The sequence below is a fragment of the Etheostoma spectabile genome, chromosome 12 (assembly GCF_008692095.1).
Source record: "Etheostoma spectabile isolate EspeVRDwgs_2016 chromosome 12, UIUC_Espe_1.0, whole genome shotgun sequence".
Taxonomy (NCBI): Eukaryota; Metazoa; Chordata; class Actinopteri; order Perciformes; family Percidae; genus Etheostoma; species Etheostoma spectabile.
In genome coordinates, this window is record NC_045744.1 from 25,093,224 (window position 1) to 25,101,519 (window position 8,296).

An 8,296-nucleotide genomic window follows, 5' to 3' on the forward strand; every position below is an offset into this window, starting at 1 on the left:
ACCTGCACAAAAGCAATTGAATGTGCACAGTAACCCCCATCCGCTCTAGTACAGCCAGGACTGGTGGCTATGCCAAACTGTTCCACCCATTGCTGCTTTACGGGCAGCATCCTGTAGCGGGTCGTCTTCAGTTTGACGACGAACGCATACCTAACAATTTTTTCATGTCCAATAAGCAATTAATTTTAGATCCCAGACAGACACCAGGTTTCCCAACACTCTCTTTGCAAGCTTAGGGCTGCTGCTAAAAAACAATACACTCCTTGACCGGGGGTTAAAAAAACCATGTAGTTAGATCCGCACCCCCTCAAATGGTGGGCCAAATCCCTGCCTTCACCCGACGCCCCGCCCACTCTCAATTGCTGCTGTCACAGAGATTCCAGCCCTATAGTCCTGTGTACCATTGAAAATGAAAACAACATTCGGACGGCAGCGAAAGACAGCCATTATCAGCAAAAAGAAAAAAAAAAAAAAGGTCCGGTTTGGTGCAAAGGCACATAATGACGATTGTTGCGCTTCTGCCAGACAGACTGATCCAGGCAGCACTGGTTTGCTAAAAAAAAAGACTGCAGCGCGCCAGTAGAGTTACTGCACTTTTGGCAGGCGTCCGAGGAGGTCCACAGGGGCTGACTCCACCAATCTGAAAACTGTAGACACCAGGTAATACTGGAACAAATGGAGAGCAAATAGTATAATCAAAAAAAAAACGTTAAATGGTGAATAGTCATCAAAAATAGCATTGTTTTCCCCTGTAGTTTCAAGAGCATCTGGCGAAAAAATTAAATTTTCATCACAGTAAAAATTGAACGTTGGAGTGACACTTAAGGAAACATTACAATTTATCCCTGAGTTTTCATGTCCGAATATATGTTCAGCCAATGCCTCTCAGCCGTAATCTGAACATTCTTGTACTGTCTCAAAAGGTCCTCAATCCTATCAGTTAAGAACAAGCTGCCTTTTTAGGAACAACTAGAACTGGAAGTTTGAATTTATGACTTTGCAATGGTTTTTCCACTTTAAGACATACCTGGTCATACGCTATCTGACGATAAAACAGTTAGTGAAATCTCGGAATCCGTATTATCACTGCCTGATATGACAAAAAAGGATAGGGAAGGCGATGTATCTTTTCAGTAGGATATAATTAACGGGGTAACAAGAAAAAACTGCCACCCGTAAGCGAGGGTTCAGTGAAATAAAGTAATGATCCAACGGTCTAAAGCCTGAGATCAACATATAATTGATATAAACGTTTATAAGATTCAAAAACCATATATTCGCAACCGGATTTAGGGTTCTTTATGGGTTTACTCAAGAGGAAAGGGTCACCGGAAGACCGAAAAAGTAAATGTCATTACTGAATTGAATTGTCCAGGCACCAGCACCTCGTTGTCACAAATCTAACGGGTATTTGATCAGGACACCAAAAAAAAACATTCTGAGTCATAATTAATTCGGAGAGTTGTATCTCTAGCAAGAACAAGGAAATGATCCCAAACATTACAACGTCAAATCTAAACATTTAAAGATTCAGGGTGAATTGCAGAAACAACCGTCTAAGAATTCTTTTCGGGGGTTGGCAAACAGATGTACATCACTATTCCAACCAAATTCCAATAAATTCCTCCCTCTCTGATACAAGAAGCTTCCAACACATAAGGAGGCACACCGGCTTATTGGAGAAAAACTAATCGATCCTCACAATGTATCGACTCCGGCCAAGAGTTAGATCAGATCCCATACTAACAACTTCCTCATCAAACTCTTGTGATGGGTTCTCTTCATAACATAAATAACTGTACATACATATATACATCTCAGAAAAGGTGAAGCACTGCTACCACTCTAGCTCCTTGGAAACAGAAGTTAGTTGCTGCGCACCTGAGCACGACCACCTTGTTGAGGAGTAGATGAGTATCAAAGCTATCTTTGCCTGTCCTTCGCCTATAGTTTGAACCCAAAATTTTGTGTAATCCAGGTAGAAAAGATGATTTATCCGGAAAAAAGGCGGACCTCTATCAATCACACAGTAAAAGTTTTGGTGTGTGTGTGTCCCATGTTAGGCTTACCAACCCTACATAGAAGACAAAATGCGCAAGCATGGAAACTGCGAAGTGGAATCCGCCAGCGTCCGTCAGACACAGGGCAACACGCATGGAAGTTGGTGTTGAACGGAAACGGCCTGCGTGGGCCATGGACGTGACCAGCCAGGGGGGTAAAGAAATGGGGATTAATTGACAAAAAAAACCGCAAAACAAACAAAAAATCGGAATATATGAATTTATATAAGCAAGTAATAAAAACGAAGGGTACCAGGGACTAGTCAATCTACATCTAGCCGGAACCCGATGGCTGGATCGAACAACCAATGAGAGTATAAATGATTTCAGGAAAAAACGACTCGTTAAAGGCAAAAAAATGGAATGCATAACATAATTAAGCAATATAAGATGGCCCGGGGAAAACCAATCCAAAGGAAGAGATCAAGGGGAACACCGCACCAACTGAAGCACAATATAAATGTAAGACAGACAACGGAAAGGAATCCCCAATGTATCGCAGTATTGTGGTAATATATCCTTAACTAAAGCACAAGACAAACCAAAAGGAGCAGTCAAAAACGGAACCAGCCAAAAAAGACAAGACCAATAGGGAGTGAGAGGCGGGTCCACATGCATTCGGTAGTTGAAACTTAAATGAAGACTAGACGTGTGGGGTGACCTGGGTAAGACTCGAACATCTCACATTAACCAACTGGCAACGTAGAGCGAAAATAAACGAGCCAGAAAAAAGCCAACCTGTAAAAAATCCATGTACGAATCAAAAGCAAACAAGGACAGGAAATCAAAAAAAACAGGTAAAAAACAAAGACAAAAGATGAAAAAAAATAAGAGTGTAAAAGGAGGCCAAAATAACAGATAAGGCTACCTTTTATCAAAACAAACAAATACTACCGAAGGTTAACTAGCCCAGGATATGAAAAGGATAATGCTTATGCTAGGAAAAAAAGAATTAAAAATCAAAGAAAAGAAAGACTAGTGAGAAGTAAAAGTGAGGAAATGGCAAATAGCTGGATAGGGCCAGACTGGGGGAGTGTGCTTGGGAATGGTAAGAAAAAAGGGCGCACCACGGAAAACAAAAGGACATGATAAGGTGTTAGCCAATGAACGGACAAACAAACCCGCGGAAAAAAAATGAGAGCTTATGGAAAATACTAACAACGATTCTTGAAAAAAAGAGAAAAAAACTAGATAGAAAAAATAACTGTGGGGATTTAAAAAAAAAGCAAAGAAGCCAACAACAGAAAAGAATGGGGGATGGGGAAAAAAATAAGTGGGGGGAACGAGACATTGACGAAGCAAAGAGGGGAAAGGAAAAACAAGCGATAAGGCTGGAACAGGCAATGAAGTAAAAAGAGAGCCAAAATAAAAAAAAACCGAACAAAAGAACAGTGGGCTAAGAAAAAGAGTCCTGAATGACCGACTCAAAAAAGCAAATGGCGATGTGGAGAAAAAAAAGCACAAAAAAAAAAATTTTAATAAGGCGTAACATTTGAAACAATCAAAAGGAAACCAGGCGAATGGTCAATTGAGCAAACAACCGAGGAGCGATAAACAGGCTGGAAAAAGATTGCAAAGCGCCATCCAAAAAATGGGAGTGTGAATGCTAAAATCAAAGGGGGAAAGCTTGTGGTGGGGTAGGGTAAGGGGCCGGAAAGTGTATCAACAAAAAGAGCTGGGGGTGAAGAAATTTTCGCACAACACGTTTAGCCCAAGCCCCCGCCCAAAACACAAAGAAAAAAAACACATAGGTTTGGAGAACATTAACACGGCTAATTAACTTAAAAGAGAAAAGAAGCGCACAAAAGCAAGGCTGAAAATAAAGGAAAAATAAAAATGGAAGTATGCCACCCCCACGGCCCGCAAAACAAAGTACAACAGATCAATGAGGCCCGGCCAGGGGTAATGAAGAAAAGCGCTGTGAGCCCGTGCCACCAAGGCTGTAACTACAAGGGCAAAAAGAAATGCTGGCCAAACACGGGGCTAAACAAGGCTGTGAAAAATAAAGAAAGCTCAGAAAAGAAGGCTGGGGAATAAGAGAAGAAAGTTAAGCCCAAAAAACACCGAAGATGGAAGAGGGGAACGACAAAACACGGACTGCCCCAGCGAAAACATGAAAAACGTGTAAATAATTACAAAGGGACAATGTCTTAAAGGCGAACAGGGCGGCGTGCCGGGGGGGAAAAAAAAGAGCTACGGGGCTTGTTATGGGAACCGCAGCCAGGCTTAAGCTAGGAACGGCGTAAACAGGAAGTGGGATTGCAAACTATAAGACTAAGTGGATAGGGAAGAAAACTAAGAGCAAAAATAGAGGGGGAAGGCTGTGTGAGAAAAAAGGACTAATTACTTAAAATATGAGAAAACAATCAATATCACCGCGTAACCACAGCATTGAGTGCCGAAAGAAGTGTGGGGAAAGAATGTGGCCCCAACACGGCTTCTGGTAAAAATAAACAGGGCGGGTGAACTGAAAAAAAAACGAGAAAACTAAAAGAAAAAAGGCCAAACTGGAACAAAGGAAAGCTAAGGTGGGAGAAAATAATCGGTAAGGGGGTGGGGTAAGAAATAAAATGTAGGAGGTATCAAGAACGGCTAGCCAGACAAAGCACAGAGCATGTATAGGGGGGAAAAAGTAAAGGGCTGAAGGAAATAAAAGAAAAAAAAATGAAGTGCTTAATAGAGTCAGCAAAGGGCAAGGCTCGAAGTGCTAAATAAGGTGAAAAACAAAGGCTTATAGCTGCGTGATAAGTGAACAAAAGGAAAAAAAACTCAAAAAAGAAGTCATAACAATGCTGGAAAAGGAAAGTAAAAAAGGTTGAAAATGGAAAATAATACAAAAAGTGCTGTCTTGACAAATAAAAAAAAGGGCAGAGGCTGGGGTCTGAAAAGCTAAAATGAATTAGTGGCCAAAGCAAAGGATCGATTAGAGAATGCATCAAATGAAAAGCCAATAACTGAGACAAAAATACAATTCTAAAAAGATAAGGGAAAAGAAAATAGAAACAAATAAAGACTAACAAAGCAAAGGCAAGGCTAAATAACAAAAGTAACAAAAGGCTTGAGCAAAATCCAAGGCTCAAAGGCATGGTTGGAATGGGAGGATGTAAAAGGTTGGATATGATGTAGGCCGGTTGCCTGAATTGGGGGACAAAATAAATAATAAGAACAAGGAAATGGGAAAGCAAGCCAAGAATCAGTGCATAGAACTTTAAGGGGAAGTGAAATAAAACACCAAGGCACGAATTCAAGGGTAAAAAGTCTAGCCCCCCCCCGCCCCCCCCCCCCTACACAGCCCATGGACGGCGCAATGTCAACAGTAAGCCCATAGCGAGACAGCACTCCTGTTTTTCACCTTTGAGGAAAAAAGTGCTGGTAAAAGTAACACGTGGCAGGTGGGTCAAAAATTGTAATTTACGCCCTGCTGACAGCTGAGTCCCGAGACTCAATAGATCGGTAAATTTCATGTAGAATAGACCACAGAACATTTTTCCATCAAGGATTACAACTATGTGCTGTGGTTTTCCAGTGTCTGCGTGACCTCGGATCACCGTGAACACAACCATTTTATTTGAAAATTAACGATGTTTTATTTTTTTTCCCGACTTTTTCTGTCCGTGTGCCTGAATGGCTGCGGAGCTTCTCTGGCATCTGTCAAAAATAGCATCGTGATTAAATCTGGCAGTCCTCGACTCACATCATTGTAATGAGGGGGTGCGGCAGGCAGCAACCTGTGGATGCTCTGATTGGTTAGGAGGGTGACAACGTTGAGAGTCTTCCTGTATTTGGACTCCTCCTGGAAGAACGCGCAGTTACTCAGATGCAGTCCTCATCTGCATCAACCGCATAGTTCAGCAGGTTTGGTGTCCATCCACTGCTCCCCCAGCTGAACAGTCCCCAGAACTTCACGCTACAGTACGATTTTTAAAATGCAGTGTTGTGTACTGAATGTGCTACATGTTTTACAGTAAATAGAGTCTTGTGTTGATGGTCAGCAAACTATTTTTTATAGTTTGTATTAAAGCGGTTGACTCACCAGTTGAATGAATGTGTTCTCACGCATAAGAAAACGCGCCGGCCCCTTGTCTGGAACGTCCCCTCCTCCTGGGAGATCACTCCCAACCTTCCCACACGAAGAACGCAGCTTTAACTTAATCTTGCTATTAGTATTTTGGACATTAGTGATCTTACTCCACTACCGATGCTGACCGCTTTAGTTACAGTTAAGATATCTGCAACAGAAAACACATTTAAGTTATAAATCCTGATTATTATAATAGAATATAAACTTGCTGAACTTTTACTGTAACAGTTTTTTTACTTTACTTCACTAGCAGTAAAGTCATACTGAATACTAAAACACAATTAGCAAGCGAGAGAGACACACGGTGAGAAGTGCCTATAACAGGCGGGTCTCTTACGAGACAATCTACCTCCTCTGAACCTCAAGAGTTGTCCAACTTGACCGGCAGACCTCGTAAACGACACAGAAAACAGCTACTGGCCTCAGGAGGAGTAGTGGGTGCCTTTATTGTTTTCCCCTTTCACTTTTGTGTAATTTCTCCCCCACCACACCCGCATACAGTTGGGATTTCTTTTTGGTTCTGTTGAGGAAAATACATGTGGAATCACATTACAGTAACTCAACTTCTAATTAGTATTTGTTCTAACGTTAGCATCTTACCCGTACCTAATTGGGTTGGTAAGGTTTTTGTAATTTCCCCCCCACTGGGGATTCATTAACTGTATAAGTATGATGTTAATTGTTTTAGAATGAAACTTGACCGCGTTTGCATACGCTGCTCCTAAAGTTTTAACATAACTCGCTAAAGCATTGCAAGGGAACAGAGATCTACTATGCAAAGCAACTAACCGACTGAGGTTCTTTATTCCCAATTTTGACAATACAGCAGGGGGAGCCCGAAGAGGGACAATTTTTGGCACCCAGCTTTTTATTTTAAGTTTTAACCGTATGTCGTCGCTTATCAGTTATGTTGGTGCTTAATGAAAGATAAACAATGCCTGCCATTTATAGAATCTATTTTAGACATCATCACCATTTATTCTGAGCAGGATTTGTTTTTTTTTTTTCAATTGAATTTTTGATTGTAATGTTGACATTGGGATGCTAATTTAAAACACAAATTGTGTTAAAGGTATTTACACAATGTCCACAAGGGGGGGGGGGATACTCATGGAGGTCTTTCCAAATGACGACACCAATTTTCACCAAGACGAATTTTGTGCAAGGCAAAAAATTGCAGAGAGGAGGTCTTAGAGAGAGAGAGAGAGAGAGAGAGAGAGAGAGACCAAGGTTTCCCACAACTCTTTGCAGTTTAGGCTGCTGCCTAAACAAGACATGCCTGCCGTCTTAACTGCGTTGTTTAAAAAAAAAAAATTAAAAAAAATAAGGTAGTCAGTGTTTCCCCCGACACACACACACCTTGTGTACCTTGTGTACCTTGCGTGCCATGCGGCGGCAGAGAGAGCCCCACGATGCCTCCGGTCGGTGCAGCCAGAAAGAAGTTGGTCTCTCCCGACAGACTGAGCCAGGCGGTGGCGGTGCTGGGACTCAGCGAGCCGGGGATGGCTACGCTGTTTGTGGCATCCTGGAGGTCCAGCTCATCCCCCCCTGAAACTGTAGACACCAGATGCTGGAACAAATGGGAGAGACATGTATAATATCAAACGTTATGGATGAATGCATCTGCTTGTTTTCTGGAGTTTTCCGATATCTGCAGATTTTCATCAAAAGTAAAAACTTGAATGTTAAGTGTAATGGGAAAATTACATTTAACCAATGATTTTCATATTAATTATTCATAATTGTTCTCCAATGCCTCTCAGAGTATATGACTTCTGTGTCTGTCCTCAGTGTCTTCTTTTAGGAGACAACTGGATTTGTTATGACTTTGCATTTTTCCTTTAAGGATAAATGGCATAGAGTCTGAGAGAAACAGTTGTCTAGAGCTGTTTATCTTAGCAGGTCCCAGGTCGAGACCATAGCCTATCCAAAGAGACGAGATGTTCTTTTCCAGGTAAGATAGAATGACCGGTAAAGAAACTTGACACACGTAGGGCAGATTCAGAAATAAGTAATAGATCCAACGGTCTGCCTGAGATCCATTAATTGTTATGTTTAAGATTAAACCGTTTTCCAAACAAGGGTTTTTGTTTTTTACTCCGGGGGCACGGGTTATAAAGAAGTGTATTACTGATTGTTTCCACACAGAACTCTT

The 8,296-nt window shown here is 41.5% G+C and overlaps 1 long non-coding RNA gene across 2 annotated transcripts in view; it reads right to left on the reverse strand.

Moving 5' to 3' along the window:
- Positions 1-8,296, reverse strand: part of LOC116699613 (uncharacterized) — a 61,459-nt gene that overhangs the window by 44,984 nt on the left and 8,179 nt on the right. For both annotated transcript variants that reach the window (XR_004334470.1, XR_004334469.1), the window contains one exon: positions 7,519-7,711. This is a non-coding gene — a long non-coding RNA (uncharacterized LOC116699613). The remainder of the gene's footprint in view (positions 1-7,518; positions 7,712-8,296) is intronic.